A 17,758-nucleotide genomic window follows, 5' to 3' on the forward strand; every position below is an offset into this window, starting at 1 on the left:
GACAGCAAGGCAAGCAGGGGCAGTGGCCTCATGAAAGAAGGGGCTTACCCCACTCTACCTAAACAGGCTGAGCAGAGAAGGTGACAATAAGCAGTTTCAGCCACGACTGACAAGCAAGCCCAAACTTGGTGAAAGCAGGGCCATAATCAAGCCAGCCAGTCAAGTTAGTGGGTCAGCATTAGCGAGGCATGTGGCCAGGCACAGGTACACCTGCAGCGTAGATCAGGCAAGGGCAAAGCTGTGAGCTTAAATGCCATTCTGAAGCAGAGGATGGGGGAATGCAATTAATGACCCTCACAGCTCCTTCTCACACAGCTCTTTTCCCAACAGTCTGACCGAAGGTTACAGTGGCACCATATCGGAGCTGGGCTGGAGCACAGGCAGCCAAAACCCTAGGAGGGAGGAAGAGCTTGCAGAGTCTGTTGGTGTCCTCAGGGCATGAAAAGTGAATACAAATTTCCTTTTTTTAAAACAAAATAAAACAAAACTTAACTTTTTTCTCATTGTGTGATTGGCTATTCTTTCTCCAAAAGTTCTAAGGTTTTTTTTAATTTATTTTTAAACAACACCTCTTTAGTTCTCTAGGGTTTTCATTTCTTAACAGATACATATAATAATCCCATCTGTCTTCTTTTTTTCCATATTGGAGAATCCTAGTTTATTCAGTCTCTCTTCACATGTAAGTTCTTCTATAATTATGGACATCTTGTGTTTTCTCCCTGCACTGTTTTTGTTGTACCATATCCTTCTTTGAGGCAGGAAAGTCTTTATTATAATTGGTAGACAAAATGTGAATCTACCTTAGATTTATGCAGTGAGGTAATTATGATTTTGTCACGGATGGAGTGAGAGTGCGCTTAACTCGTAAGAGAGAAGAAAAAATATAGTTTATTGATATAGAATAGGGAGTTAACAAAGTTCAGTGCGACAGTGTTTTAACAAGATTCAATGGTGAGGTACACTTGATTATTTACTGCACAGAGGACAGGGTCAGACAAAACTGTCGGGGAGACCCTCCCGTTGAGTCATGAGGTTCGGAAGGATCCCCTTGCTTTCTAAACTCCTCAGAGAGGAGTCTAGGTGTGGCTAGATCCAGTCCTAGTCCCAGACTTGGTCAACGGTTTATATCTAAAGGATTATATGTGCACAATCAATCCTTTATATCACTTATCTAAGATTTCAAAGTTTAGCATGCTATTAGTCACTTACCGAGGATCTGTTGCGGCAAGGAATCTCTCAGCCTCGAGGAGTAACCTTGAGAGGCGTCCCTGCTCAAGGGGAGATCCTGGCGTGCAGCCCGCTGCCGTGCAGGAGAGCTCAACGGGCCCTGGGCTGTCCACTATTTAAGGAGTAAGGTGATTGACTTACGGTCATATTTGCGTATCAGCAAGACGTTTGGATCACTGCTTCAGGCAGCCCTTGGCTACTTCGTTGCCATCCGTCCTCAAGGTCCAGCATAAGCTGGATGCAGCTATCAGGATGACTCCCACTGATGGTTACTGCTTGGGTGGGGGGCGGGGGGGGGGGGAGCGCACCGCCACAGATTTCTGTTTTGTTCCTTTCCTAATGATTCATAGCATTCTAATTGTATTTTTGGCCACTGCTCAGTTTCAAGCTGATATGTTTTAGATTGAGGGTTTTTTTAATAAAATGATTTGCAATGACTACAAGATCTCTTTCATAAGTTGTAATGGCTAATTTAAAGCAAATAATTGTGTACATGCAGTTTCTGTTGTTCTTCCTCATGTGTACTTTTTTCACCTGTCAACACAGAATTTTGTCTGCCATTTTATTTCACAGACATTTAGCAGTGTAAGATCTTTCTGCAACTCTGTAGACAGAGTTACTTTTTAATAGCTCTCAGTAACAGCACATCATCAGTAAGCTTTATCACCTAACTATTCATCCTCTGAATATATTGACCAGCGCAAGTCTTAGCAGAAATAGCTCTGAAATTTCACTGTTAATTCTCCTACACTTGGATGTTATTTGACTCCATTAATGAAATTTAATAGATTTAGCAGTTACTACTTATACCTGCAAAAATGCTTTTCTCCAGTATTTCATATCTAAGTGTTCTGAGGTGTTGATAGTACAGCCCCACTGTTATACTATTCTATTTGGGCACAGGATTTCAATACAAAGACATTTGATGTTCCTTGTCAGTAGTTAATTTGCTCTGTGTATTTCCATATTTCAATCTAATCTTTCTTTTAACATACAGTGTCACTCCTCCACACATACAACTTATTCTGTCATTCCTAATGTAAATTGTATGCTAGCATCCAAGCTACGGTTCTGCACTGGTTATTAGCCTTCCACCATATTTCTTCAATCCTTAGTATGACAATACTCTTATTTAAAATCAGGACTTTCATCTTGGCCAGCTAATTCTTTACATTTCTGTAATTTGTATAGAACCACTTCTGTATTTGGCCCTGTTCTAGTTGTCATTTTTTTATGTGCTCTGCTTCAATGGAATCTTATTTCTAGAGATTGCTCCTATCCATTACCTTCCTGAATGTTGGTGAATTCTGTTCTGTCAGGTTTTGTAATACTGCAGAGACTTTATTACTTCACCCTTCTACACCTGTTGGATTTTCCTCAGTCTTCAGTTTAAAACTTCCCCATAAACTTTATTTTAAGTTTGAGTTTTATTTGCTTTAGATGGAACTCATCCTTCCCTTATAGGCTATTTCAAAGGTTTCCCCAGTTCCTAATAATTTGAAATTTTACCTCTCTAGTTGGTTGCAAATGTGGCATAAAGAACATTTCAAATAGTGGAGTGTGAGTTTACCTTGCCCTTTAGAAACTTTTTCACACATTTCTCCCTGTATTGTTCATATGCCCAAGTATGATTTGCCTCCCAGGACTCACTGGGAGGCAGATGTCTTGTAGTACTTGCCACCCACTGGCAATTTACTATGACATCCTCTCTGGCATCATTAGTTGAGCACACCTAATAGTGGACAATTTAATAATTTATTTATTGTTGCATCTTTTCTGGACAGCAGCTGGAATCCTGTTTTGCAAAGGGATCTATACAACATGTTTTATAATTTTCCAGCTGAGCAAAAAAGAGAATTCCAACCATTGGATTTCCTTCCCTGTACTAGGGCATAAGTTAAACGTATTACTGATTGCAAAAATACTGAGAAATGGGAATTTAGCTGCTAGACTTCTACTAGTCTTTGGTTTTATTAATAGGCTGTTATTCTATTGTGAATGTGGGGATGAAGTGAGGAAGCACAGGAGAATAAATAAAATACATCTGTGTATGTAGGGTTATAGTTTTGTATTTGTACATATCTGTATGAAATTTGTAGATCTGCTACAAATATTTTCAGAATGATAGATTAGTAAAAACAAAATAGGTTGACTTTTTTTTTAAGCAGCATTTTTTCACATATTTATCATATGTAACATTTTAAGTATCATACTTAAAGGGTGTGTGGCCCCCACCCCCAGCTCAGAGAGGCAGCATATCTATATTACAAGAGACCTATGCATACTACACATGTGCGTGTTGCCATATTATTTGTCAGTATGGTCCTGATGTTTAGTATTTTTCTTGAAACCTGAAGTCTTAGAGTGAGATTCAGGTCAAGAGAATAGACACCTACAGATCAATTGAACTGTCTGGTGCTGGATGTCTAGTGCTATTTGACTACCCTAGGCTGTCACAGACATGATATGTCATAATAGCTGTCAGAGTTGACATAGCACATACAGAAGACTCAAGTCCCTGAGCATCAGCTGGACACTGGATAGGATACCACAGGTCATCTGAAATAGCACTAGATGCCTATGTTGAGGGCACTCAATCAAGTCTTTAGAATTTATCTGTTATACTAACTAAATCTCCACTGACTATAATGACACTTAGACAGTTGTTAGACAAACGTTATGATCGAAAATGTCCACACTCCAGAGGTGAATACTACTCTTGCAGTCACATAAGTATTACAATACTCTAAGTTTTCTTTATTTATTTTTTTCCTTCCCTGCATAATTCATGTTTATAGAGAAATAGCATGATCTGAGGATGACTTAATGTGGACTGATTTCTGAGACAGTTTGAAAAGCTTTCTCATAAAATGTATTAAAAGCCCAAAGGTGTCCTTATTATTGTTAATAAAAACTCAATTTTGTAATTCAGGAGAGACTCAACCATATGATTGGGATCAGGAAGGTTTGGTTTTTTTTTTTTAATACTTATGTTTGGTATTACATTGTTTGGTATGGCACATATCCATATATCTGATTGACAGTAACATCAGAGTACTGGATGTGATGATTTAGGAGCCCTTGTCCCATTCCTTTTTCCGATTTACATCAACTAAATGTAGAGGTCTTCTTTTCCTTTCATTTATTAGCAAAGATATTATGTTTCTTTATAGTTTGGATTCTTTTACACTGTGTTGAATGCTGAATAATCTGAATATGATTCAGAAAAATTAGAAAGAGGAATTTTGCTTTATGTCTTCTCTGCTGATATGGAAAGTTTTCTCTTGATTTGGGGGGCTGGTTATGTTAATTAATGCATTTGATCAACCATGACGTAGAATTAATTGCATTTTTTGTAGAACATATATTTTGCCACAGCGCAATTTCTGCCTCCTGCTTTATAGATTTGTTTAAAAGACTGTATGAATGAGAATGAGAATCATGGAGAGGTAGCAAAAAACTTTTCCAGAGAGAAAGAACTACGATTTTACCTATTAGATTTCACTATTGGTAATGTATTTTACTTGATAATTCACATCACTGCTTCGAACACAAAAAAGATATGACAGTGAACTTTTAATAAATTTGTATGATAATTATTCTACAAGGTAGAGTGTCTTCAGGACATATGAATCATATCTACTGAAGGAGTAAATTCAGTATCTTGTTCAAGAAATAAAGCCTTGCAGTAAGTACAGATCATATATATTACAAAAGCCCAATTCATTCATTTTCTGATTGAAGTAATATGGAGCTTAAAAAACTCTTAATATCAGAAATAGATTATGCGATAAGAACATGTTAATAACAACTGTCATTGGTTTTAAGTTTAAAATGGATGTAGCAGGGGAGAAATGCTGTAAATGTATGCAAAAGTTGCTGTCTTTCATGTAAATTTGTCAGTCATTGTGATTGCCTCAAGCCTACTTTGATTTTAAAGATTGCTACTAAATGTGTTATTGGTTTTTTTTTCTTTTTTCTTTTTTTTCTTTTTCGTGACATAGTCAAGATAGATAAACCGAGATGTCAGCATTTGCTGGAGAAGAATTCCTCCTTTCCTGAGAAACAGAAAAAAAATTGTCATCCCCACTATTGTAAAACAAACAAATTAACAGTCCAGTGAAGCCATAAAGGAACATAGGAACAATCAGTGAAATGCTACAAGACCTTTCTTTTTCTTTTTTCTCTAAATTCCAGTTAGTATTTGAGCTGAATCCCAGCTTACCCTATCTCTTTCCATGTGTGACTCAGACCTTTCACAGATGCCAATAAACACATGCACGTAAATAAATAAATAAATAAATCTAAAATGTTCCTTCTTTATTGTAGCCATCTATTCTGTGATTTTTTACTTCCTCTTTCCCCAGGTAATGATGTGGTTCATTTAGTGTTTTCATGTTTTTAAAGCTGAATTTCCGTGAAGGCTGCTTGTAACAGTTCCCTTTCTTTCCTGTGCTCACAACCAAAGCTCCTTTTATCTCTCATCGGGCAAGCTGCAGTCACTATTTTGCAATTCATTGATTGCTGCTAGGTGGATCTCCAATCTCAGCCATCCCACTTGGCAAAGGAGAAAAATGGGTAACCGTGTATCAGAAATGCACTCTACCAGCTCATGTGACAAATCAACACAAGGCTTAGACCACAGTAACTATTCCTCACCTCAAACTCCAGTCCACATATTTGGCCTTTTGGTTGAGGCAGCTGAGGAGTACTGAAATCAAAGGCAAGTGGCCAAAATCTTGGAGAGCTGAGCTGTAGCTGCGATGTTAACATGTATAACTGAGAAGAATAGAAAAGAGAGATCAAGAAGACATTGCTATGCAACATCTTTTTCCCCTTTTCTAACAGTACTGGATACAGGGAAAATATTTTTTATTAAATAAATGGTAGTATTTCATTTTACAGCATCCTTTAGGTTTTCACATTTTTTGGTGATACATCCCTTTCTTGACAAGTTTTAGAGAAGCACCCCCCAAAAAAAAAAAAAAAAGTAAATAAAGCTTCAAACTGATACAATTTTTCTAGGAAAGTATCATCCTTTTACTGTATTCAAAGAAGACTGAGAGGGCTGAGAAGACTGAGAGAACGTTTTTTTGTTTGTTTGCTTTTGTCTCAGTCAAAACAACACAAAATGTGCCTTTCATTTTTGACTGGCTAGAAAAAAATCTATGTTCCCCACACAATGATGAGAAAGTTTGCATTTCAGTTTGTATATTGTGTACAGTATGAAACTATACTCTTTCTTTTTTTTGTTGCTTTTTTTTTTCTTTTCCATATTAAATGAGCACCCAGATGCTCTGGTGATAGGCACTTTACATAATGAATACTTGTCCAGAAACACTTTGTTCCCCCCATTTAATTTACATGTCAATGTGTTGTTTATTTCAAAATAAAAGCAATTTTGTATTAATTCCTTTTTAAAATGCTTATTTAAGTTCATGGATTTAATTGCTATAATGGGAATTACTTTTTCTGTAACAAATAAGAATTATTCTCAGTATGAAGGAATAATTCTGAAAAATGACTTAGGAATTTAAAAGATAGTTGTTGCAATAACTAACTTTTATGTTAGTCATTTAAGCAGTAAAAAACAGCTTTCCAAGTGAGCCATGTACCAAGTGAACAGGCGCAAGCTAGTTCTGATCCAAAACTTCTTTAACCGTGCAGGTAATTCTCCAAACGAGAGCTAATAAATCCTGCTGAAAGATGGCAATGTGAGACACTATTCCAGTGTTATTGCAGAAAGGGCTGTTATTTTAAGATGTCACTGCTCACCAGTTACTTATTGCCACCTCTCAGCTGGTTGTTATCACCTCACATAACAGCCAGCTGGTTTCACTATAATGCCGTAGTTTCATGTAAAGTCTCTGAACAGACTTTAAGAGGATCAATCTGTCATTTGCTCATTGAAATAAAGGCTATAGGAACTTCCATTGTAGGGAAGATCTGCTGAATCTTGAGAGAGAGGAAATAAAAAGTACTTCAGTATGTAGGAACCAAAAAAAACCTGCTTTATCCTTCTAATTTTTGTTAGTTACAAAAAGAAGTAAAGTGCACAGTAAATCTGGTCCAGTAACTTACTACTGATAAAGTGATTTTTACCTCCTTTAAATTTTTATATAAGTAAACATACATGATTTATATAAACTCTGCTGTACATGCTTGCTCTTACACTGAAGAAAGTGAAAACAAATGTATATACAATATAATACAAATGCTCAACAAGAATGTTTTGTCACTTGTAGATGGAAAATTAAAATACCATCTTTCAGACATGTTATCCTTCTGAAATTCCGTATGACAAGGAGGTGGTATTAATCTAAGGACTGAGCAGGAGGAACAAATGCTTTGACCCCTTTTATGGATTTTTCATAGCTCTGATACGGTTTTAGATTCTGTTCCTGTAACTTTGTACTTTTACTAACATTTTAATCAACAGCAGAATGGTTGTGATCAATATCCAGCACAATCCAGAGAATTGATGGCATGACGCACAGAGCTCTGGGTCCTCTTGTACCTTTTATTAATATTGCACCTGCTAGTTTGTTGTTACTGATATACTAACTGATCTGCCAAGTGCTGGCTCACTCTTTGTCACCAAAGCCTTATGACTGCTTTTTTTAAAAAAGTCAGGCCCTTTCACCTTTTTACCGAGACTTTTGCTTTATCTCATTTGGACATTAATTGCAGACCCACTATGTCAACCGGTCAAGTTTTGTTTTAGCAAGGTAAAGAGTATGGGAACCTCTCAAGTTTCAGAATGGTGGAACAGAGCTCTCTTCTTTCCTTCCTCTCTCTGCTGAAGCCAGGAGTCATATATTTGGAAGACGAGAGTTGGAAAAGCAAAATGAGGAACTGGATGTTCTCTGTCCTTGCTTGTCTACAATTAATATGGGGACATTTAGGGTCAGTGCCTTCTATGGAAGCCTATTCCTAATTTAGCTTGTACTCTTTCCCTACATAAGACTTCCTCAGGCAGGATCCTGCTATTCTGCCCAGTTGGCTTGATTTCAGTAGGGTTGCTTTGTATTAGATTTCTAGATTTAGTGAAGGCAGTATATGGTATTATTTGTTGCTGACTAAAAAGAATTCCTCTAAAGTAATAGTGATGAGATACTTCAGATGGATGTGTTTCTGCATCTGTATGCTGGAGAGCTAGTCTAAGGAATCTTATCGTCTTTCTATTGAAACTGTTTCAGCATGCATTCTGTGCTGATGGTTAGCTAGCTAGTCTGGCAAGTCAGAGATTTGGTTAAGGTTAAAGGAAGTAGACCTTTAATTCCATTTATGGAAACAAAAATACTGACTTTGACATTGTAATTGGACTTGCGTTAACTGGGTATCCCTTGATATTGCTGACTTTGTGTTCCAATATTTATTTCTACCTTCCATTTAATTCTGAATTACCAGACCTACATTTAAAAACAGAAGTAGATTTCTACTCAGTGTGGTTGGAGAGACACTGAAAATGGTAACCAGGTATATCTTAGAATGTGGAGTCACAAGATAATAATAACAACAACAACAACAGCAACGACAACTACTACTATTACTATTACTTCTAAATAGTTGCCCACCAGGTATTTGTCACCCATGTGTTTATTGTGAATAGCTTCAGACTATTCATAGCCACTGTGAATAGGCTAAGCATTGGCTAACAGCCCCAAAAGCAGAAAGCTTGGAAGTGCGGCCAAGAAATGTGGCTGGGGAGCTCAGGACTGAGACTCAGAAACATAGAGACAAGGTCAGGAGGAGGATTAAAAGAAGTATGAAAGGTTTGGGTGGAGCAAGTTCAGTGTGGGTATATGAGAGATGCTTTGGGGATAGGCACAATATTTTTCTCATTTTAATCTTCTCTCTTCCTCCTCCAACTTCTAACCTCCCTCCACCCTCTTATGCTTGTCTCAGAAACTCCCTGCTTGTCTATTAAAGTTGACGGGGCTACTCTACCTGGTGAGAAGGTGGGAACAGTGATGAAGGAGTACCAGCAGGGATAAGCATGGGGTTCAATATCAGCTGTCCTTTTAAACAGAAGTTCAAGCTGAGAAAATAAAAGCATAACATTGCCTGAAAACTTCTGAATTAAAATGTGATGGGTTTTGATCAAAATAAAAGATAACAGTTTTCTAGTTATGTGGGTAGAAGATTGGTAACCTTATCAATAACACATAATTCAACCTTTTTTGTGACTATGAGTAAACAAACTGTTAAAAAAAAAACATATACAGGAATTTATTTGTAAACTTAGCCTTTTGCCTGTTACACAGCTATGATGTATTTTTTGCTCTTGCTCATGAATGTAATATGCAAGAGCTGTTACACAGTTTTCAACACCTCCTTGCTGTGTTCTTTGTTTTATAACAAATGAAGAAAAGTTCCTTATTTCAATTGACAAGGATATGTACCTATCTGATCCTCTGGAGGTATTCTCTATTGTCTGTTGTACTATGACTACTGACTTGTGTCCTTGGAAAAGCTGACAAACTACTTCAGCTAACATCTGTATGACAATGAAAACTTTACAGGCCTTTCTTCAGCATGTTTCCATCAGGTAGAAAGAAGTAATCTGTTAGGGGAATAGGCACGGATTCGACAGCCCGAGAGAGGCAAGCCTGCCATAGCTCCATATCCCCAAATCCAGCCAGTAGTGAGGCTGAGCATGTATTCCCAGTAGGCACAAACACCCGTGTACACCACAGATACACATATAAACATGGCTAGGAACACAGATGAGCACAGATATACACATTCAGCACTCACTGGACAACCAGACAACCCCAATGGCTCCCCTCACTGGGTGAGCAGTATGAAGGTCCACTGGTGAGAATATATACATACATATGTACAGCATGAATCCCTCCAGCACCTGGGCTCAGAACCTCAGTCTGCCAAATACCTGTCCCTGGATCCCAGTCTCCCCAGTTGCTGGCACCTGGGCATAAAAAAGTCAGAGGCAGCAGCCCCACTCCAATTGCTGGTACAGACTGCCTCATTCAACCCCACACATGCACATGCACACTTGCAGAGCTCACTGGGACCTCCCCGGTCCCCAGTAACCAGCACCTATTGATCTCAGTCTTAGGGAGACACATGCACACACACATATCTCACTCCTGGACACCCCCAGACCCTGCAGTCTCTCTGGCCAGGACTCCTCTGGTCCCACTGATAGCCAGCTCCTCCCGTGGTCTCGCCCTTAGAGTCACCCTTGGCTCGCAGGCCAGTTTGCCTGCTTACCAGCTAGTCTGGCTTGATCTTCCCTAGCTGGACTTGGTCTGGCTGGGATGGAGCTAACTTTCTTTGTAGCAGCCCATATGGTGCTATGCTTTGCACTTGTGGCTAAAACAGTGTTGATAACACACCTATGTTTTGGCAATTGCTGAAAAGTGCTTGCACAATCATAGAATCGTAGAATCGTAGAATCATAAAATAGTTTAGGTTGGAAGGGACTTTTAAAGGTCATCTACGCCAACACCCCTGCAGTGAGCAGGGACATCTTCAACTAGATCAGATTGCTCAGAGTCCCGTCCAACGTGATCTTGAATTTTTCCAGGGATGGGGCATCTACCACCTCTCTGGGCAACCTGTGCCAGTGTTTTACCACCCTCATTGTAAAAAATTTCTTCCTTATATCTAGTCTGAATCTACCCTCTTTTAGTTTAAAACCATTACCCCTTGTCCTATCGCAACAGGCCCTGCTAAAAAGTTTGTCCCCATCTTTCTTACAAGTCCCCTTTAAGTACTGAAAGGCTGCAATAAGGTCTCCCCGGAGCCTTCTCTTCTCTAGGCTAAACAACTCTCTCAGCCTTTCCTCATAGTAGAGGTGTTCTGTCCCTCTGATCATTTTCGTGGCCCTCCTCTGGACCCACTCCAACAGGTCCATGTCTTTCCTGTACTAAGGACTCCAGATCTGGACACAGTACTCCAGGTGAGGTCTCACCAGAACAGAGTAGAGCGGCAGAATCGCCTCCCTTGACCTGCTGGCCATGCTTCTTTTGATGCAGCCCAGGATACGGTTGGCCTTCTGGGCTGTGAGCGTACATTGTCGGCTTATGTCCTTTTCATCCACCAGTACCCCTAAGTCCTTCTCCGCAGAGCTGCTCTCAATCCCTTCATCCCCCAGTCTGTATTGGTACCAGGGGTTATCCCAACCCAGGTGCAGGACAATGTCAAGGTTTTCTGTCCTCTTCCCCACCAAAAGCTAATAGGCTGGGGGTGGGCAAGACACCAGGTGGGGACACAACTAGGACAGCTGACCCAAACTGACCAGAGGGATACTCCATACCATATGACACCATGTTCACCAATAAAGAGCTCAAGGAAAGAAGGAGGAAGGGGAGACGTTTGACTTCCCAGGTAACCATTAGGTGTGCTGAGGCCCTGCTTTCCAGGAAGTGGCTGGACATCTCCCTGCTGATGGGAAGTAGTGAATTAATTCCTCTTGTTTTGCTTACACACACAGCTTTTGCTTTCCCTGTTAAAATGTCATTATCTCAGTCCACAAGTCTTCTCACCTTCCTTCCATTTTCTCCCCATCCTGTGGGAGAGGAGAGTGAGAGAGAGGCAGAGTGGATGTTCGGCTGCTGGCCAGGTTCAATCCGCCACACTAGCCCTCACAAACTCTTTTGCACATCCATACTTGCTCCAGTTGCTGCACTTACAGGCCCCTGTGACCTGAGGTATCACTCCAGCTCCTGACACTCAGACCCCCATACACACATGTACATCAAATAGAGAGTCCCTCACCCAGGGAAAGAGTTAGAAATGGAGTTTAATAAGAAGATAGCACAGACTGCACTGATCCCATGCAGACAAGTTTACACAGCAACAAAATGTTTACATGTGGCAGAAAAGTTTAAAGAGCAACAAACTGTTTACATGTGACAAACCATTTCTGTCCCCTCATACCTCTGTTTTTCCATGCTTGTTCCTCCCCGGATCAACTAGATCCACCTCTTTCCCTGCCTTTGACTCCTCCTCTAAACGTCCCATAAGAAGTCCTGTGTGATCCCAAAATGCTCTTTGCCTGTACCCCATAATGTGTCCTATACTGCTAGGCAGTAAACCCCCTCAGTCCAAAAGGTGCTTTGGTGTTCACCCATCTGGATGGGCTTCATTCCCAGGCACTGGGGCTCAGGGTCTCCTGGGATAGCCCTGGGAGGAGCCCAGACAGACTATCTGTTCCTCTGAGTCTTTAATTTGGGTTTCCCATATCTGCCATTGTACTCCTGTGATCCTCGGTAGAGATGGGCTTTTCAATGGGCTGACGGCTCCTGTGATGGGCCCAGGAGTAGTCTGGCAGGGTATTATTGGGGTCCCCACCTGCTATTGTGTCTCTGATCATTTGTGGGTGTGCAGATGAGCTTTTATCACATAACCTAACACAATCCAATTGTAGCAAATGGATTCGGTCTTTTGGGGTTTGTTCCTTCTTTATTGTCCCTAGGGCACTCTTTCCATTATAATACGATTAAGGAAGATTAATTTCAGGAGTCTTTATCAACATCAAAGAAGAAAAAGAACTATTAGATTAAGTAACACAGGCTCTGCCCAAAGCAGCACCTGAGTGAATTGCAGACTACTGCCAATCCTCTTAACTAAATATGATCAATTGGAAAGGGAGAGTGTTCCACTGTCTCCACTGGAATACATTTCCTTCTGGATTACTGTTTAATTAATTAACCTGCCAAATACTACTTACCCCTTGGGCTATAAAATCTGTGTATTTTTTATTATTATTTTGCATTGAAATGGATCACACGTATAGCATAGTGCATAGCATCTCTACAAGATCATCATGTATATATCGTTACACAATCCATGTATTACAGACTCAAACAATTGTACAAATACACAGGCTACATTTTTTTAAATAACATGCCACTATTTTTCAGAAAGTTCTAGATAATGTTGGTTAGAGGTGTAAGAAAGCATTTTCTCTGAGGCATTTTCATCTATTTTTTGACACCACTGTGACATCAACTTAAGGAATGATGTAAAAGGCAGATTTAGGTTACACACAGAAAACCAGAAATCTCTCCTAGCAGTAAGAATAGTGAAGGACTCAAACAGATAATCTAGGCTCGGTGTCCGATCCCCATCACTGGAAGTTTTTGAGAACAGATTGATTGTCCAGAACAACATTGTCACAGTTGCTACTGACTTTGGGCAGAAATAAGCTAGTCAACCTGTCAAGACCTATTCTCATCCCCTTTTTGTCAGAAAAATGGTATTTCTATGATCTTCACAGTAGCACCATCATTTCACCAAACAGTGACTGTAACAAGATATTGGAAACTGACTGCCTAAATTCTTATAAGGGGCAATGACACTGGAGTTTGGATAGATCTTGAGATTTATTTCCACGTGAAATGGCAAACATGCTAGACTGGTCCAACAAGGAATTAATTTGCCTCAGAAATTTCAGTCCATCAACTGAGTCTTTGTCCCCAAAAGGAATTCAGCTTCAGCAACTGAATTTAGACACCAAGATAAACTGGGTACTCCTTTTGTGCAGACACATTTTCCTGTCTTTGTAGGATGCCTCTCCAAAGAACTAAGAGATTACAACTTCTACACCAGCATTGTCTGGTGATATTTACCACCTAACAATAGTAAGAGAAGAACCAAAATAACCTAAAAGACAATGCTTCTACTCCCATGTTGAACTTTTCTGTTAGAACATTCCCTGATGATTAACACAGTCTCAAGTTACAGACTATAGGTTTGTGGAAATGCCTCTGTTTGTGGTTGGATCACCCTTTAGGTGGTTATTACTGGCAGTACTGGCAAGTCTGAAGGTGTGGGAGGGGATGTTTATATACGTAGTGCTATTTATTAAAATCAGTTAAACGGAGAAGCTTTCACAAATGTTAAATAGTTACAAAAAGGTACTGGTGTCTGAAAGTGAATAAATACATCAATTAATACTGATGATTTTTATTTTTTGCCCAAGAAAAGTAGAAACAAAATTGCATTTACTAGACTAAATATAGTTTCACTCAGGGAGGCTTAGTATAACAAGGACTGCAGCTGGGTATGGAGCTGTTGTGCTGCTGTTGTGCATAGTGTGAAATCATTTCTCTTCTGATGATATTTTATCATCTGCATACAAGGGAACAATATCACCCCAGGAGAAGCTGTGTTTCTCTGTGGATTAACTATTCCTGGAAACCAAGCTGACACTGAGGCTTGGTGAAACATGCAGGTACCCCTTTGTAGGATCAGTTTCTGAATCTTGAATATAGGGAAACAGGTTTTGGTAACAAAGCATCTAATGTCTACAAAGAGAAATGTCGGGAACAGCTCAGCCACAGCTGTTCCCAACATTTCCCTGTTGGGCATATTTGGGTTGGCCTCTTGTTGTTCTGAAAAGAGTTCCTTAGGCACTGGGTGTGGAGCACAGATGTTTAATTTAAGGCTGGAGATTGTGGTCCAAGGGGCAATTGTGGACTTCTGCCACTTGTTCAGCAATATCCAGAGTCTTCACTGAACTTGGGCCTCTGCAACAAGGGAACAAAAGGCTAAATGAAATGTGGGGGGAACTATATAAAATAGAAATAGAGATAATATTTAGCATACAGCATACAATATACAGTATAAAGTACATAGCATGTAAAGTGTAATATATGAAGTGTAATGTAATATGTAATGCATAATATACATGGAAATGAAGTATACTGGGAGAATGCTGGATTCACATCAATTAACAATGGCATCCTTTTCTTTTCCCTTCTCTGTTCTGTGGCTCCTTGCAGTGTCTTTGAAAACTAGGGCCATAATTTTCCTACATTTCCTCAGAACACACCAACTGATTAAGAAAAAAAAATACTGCTTTGGGATTTGTGCTTTGTATGCATGGGAAATCCTTAAATGAGGTGCTTCAGGCTGTGTTTGATTTTCTGGGCTTGCAAAAGGGCGTTTAGTCAGTTGTGTTTGGCCAGCAGGGACTAGATTCTTTGTGTGCAAATGCATCCTTATATATGCAGATGAATGTATGTGTATGGTAGGCCTTCATTCTTCCAGTGATTTTGTCTGACTTGTTTGAAAGCATGTACATTGTTCCTCTTACTTGTCTTTCTTGCTTTCAGAAAATGAATGTTTTTAAAAAATACAACCCCCCCAAAACCAGTACATTTAAATCAGTCCATCATTAAAAAATCATGGCTTCTAATTAATTATTAATTATTGAGAGGAAAGACAACATGCAGTAGCCTCAGGTTCGACAAGCTGTCAAGAATGCCTGCCAAGGCTGCCAGGCTCACCAAGCTCCTGGGTAGTCACCACATTAAACACAGAAAGTTAAATGACATTTCCTGGAACCTGGAGAATAGCAATTGGACATAAAAGAAACATTTTTTTTTTTTAACATTGGTATCCTTTATTGTTTTTTATTCGTGGAAAAAGACAGAAGACAATGGAAAATCTGTTAAGCAGACAGCAGCACATAAGTGGTGGAGCAGCTAATAGATTCCTACAACAGCACGTGGAGAAAACAGTTTGGAATGCCAGTTATCACAAAGGCATAAACTCCTTCCTCATAAATATATTTTGTATAAGTATAAAAGTTAAAGTGACTGAAGACAAATAAGAACACAAATCACAGGGTGCAGAACAGCATGCAGAACTGTCATCACTATAGTTTACAGTGCAAGGTAATTTTAGCTGGCCATTTACTATACAATTAGCTTTTATTAACCACCTGAACAAGGAGTAGGGCTGTATCATGGCAATCTTTGACCTGTTGTAGTGTTCCATGCACCCTGTCAAAATGGTCTTAAAACATTACAAGATTGTTAATAGTTAGGGAAAGAGAGACCTTTTCTTAGAAATCATAATACAAGCAGTCCGTGTGAAGAAAAATATATGTTCTGTGAATCTGTTTGAAAGGAAAAGCATATTAAAGGAAAAGGAAACACCATGATACCTCTCATGTTTAAACATCCCTAGCGAAAAAGAATTTAGTAAATCTTCCAAAAATTTATTGGCCTCGGGGACTTGTCAGGCTAACTACTGAAAGAATATTACTAGTAGAAGTAGGCAAATCTATTTGACTTGAAAAGATTGTTTTTCAGTTCAAAACACATGTTAAAACAATCTTTTAATGCACCAAGTTCTTAAGAAATTAATCATAAAACATACAGATATTTTGAAATTTTTGAATAATACTTGGAACTCTTGAAATCATTACAGGTAAAAGTATTATCTTAAAACAGCCTTCATAGATTCCTGGAATTTCTGTGGCAGAGATCTCAGACTTGCAAAGCCTTTCCTGAATGAAAAAGCAGAAACTGACATTTTTTCACCCTAGCTGTATGTATATTCAAAGAGCTTTAAAACCTGTTTCTAAAGTACAATATCCGTGTAAATTGGATTATGACCTAATTTCCCATAGTCTGAATGGAAGTCAAAATGTTTCAACATTAATTGATGAAACGTCAGAGGTGATGATTTTTGTATGATCAGTTTTAGCTTAGATAATTATATTCAGAAAGAACTAATGTGGAGATTACTGTACATTACCATGCTTAATTGTTTTGTTGGGAAATTATGCTTACTGATGGACTATTACAGAATAAACTTTCCCTATACATGGGTTTAACACAAATGAAAGCTCTGTTGTTAATTTCAGTGGGATCATGCCCTTAATTTCTGTACTGAAAAATGGAAAAAAAATATTGGGGGAATGTTGTAACATATATTTGTCAATATTTGTCAACTTCATTGGTCTAGAAGTTTCTACCTGTACTAAGGATGTATCTGAAAACTGAAAATATTCCAGCCCGTAAAACACAAGTTTTTCTCCTCCATTTCTTTAATACACTCCAAAAATATTATCATGAAAAAAAAACCCAACACAAAAAGAACATAAGTAAATCTGGGGATAAACATGCCATATGTTTATTGTATGTGCAATGTTGTAAAAAAGATAAAGATGAACCAGTTAAACAATCTCAGTAAAAACAATTATATACATCCAAAACCAATTTCCAGTTCAGCATACAGTAAATGATCAAAACAATACAAAAGAACGTTTCATAAAAACCCTAGAAAAATCATAGAAGATGCATATTCTTCAGAAGACTTCAAAAGTAAAGAACAGCTTTTTTTAGAGACTGTGTTAGGATTGAAAAACAAGGAGCACAAAAATCAAACCAGCATGGCCTGTATTTTTTTATTATGGATGACTTATTAGATATGTTTTCTATAGTGTATTGTAATATATATACACAGGTTAGCCAGTAAGAAGCCAGATTCAGCAGTGCAACTAATTCTGGTCCAGTAGCATTTTGACATGCACAATACTGTGTGGTATTCCCCTCCCTGTCCCGTCATTGCCAAAATATTTAATCATGTTTCAGTGCCCTCCTGAAAGGCACATATACTTTCACTGTTATCACCCAAGTACCTGTAAGCTAATGGATGGTCATTTCAAATTAAATAATGAATTTGAATGGATTTATACTTTGCCACAAAAGATTTACTATGGGGTGCACATGATTTTTCCCAGTCTGTCTTTCTCTTATTATTG

The sequence above is a fragment of the Ciconia boyciana genome, chromosome 1 (assembly GCF_034638445.1).
Source record: "Ciconia boyciana chromosome 1, ASM3463844v1, whole genome shotgun sequence".
NCBI lineage: Eukaryota > Metazoa > Chordata > Aves > Ciconiiformes > Ciconiidae > Ciconia > Ciconia boyciana.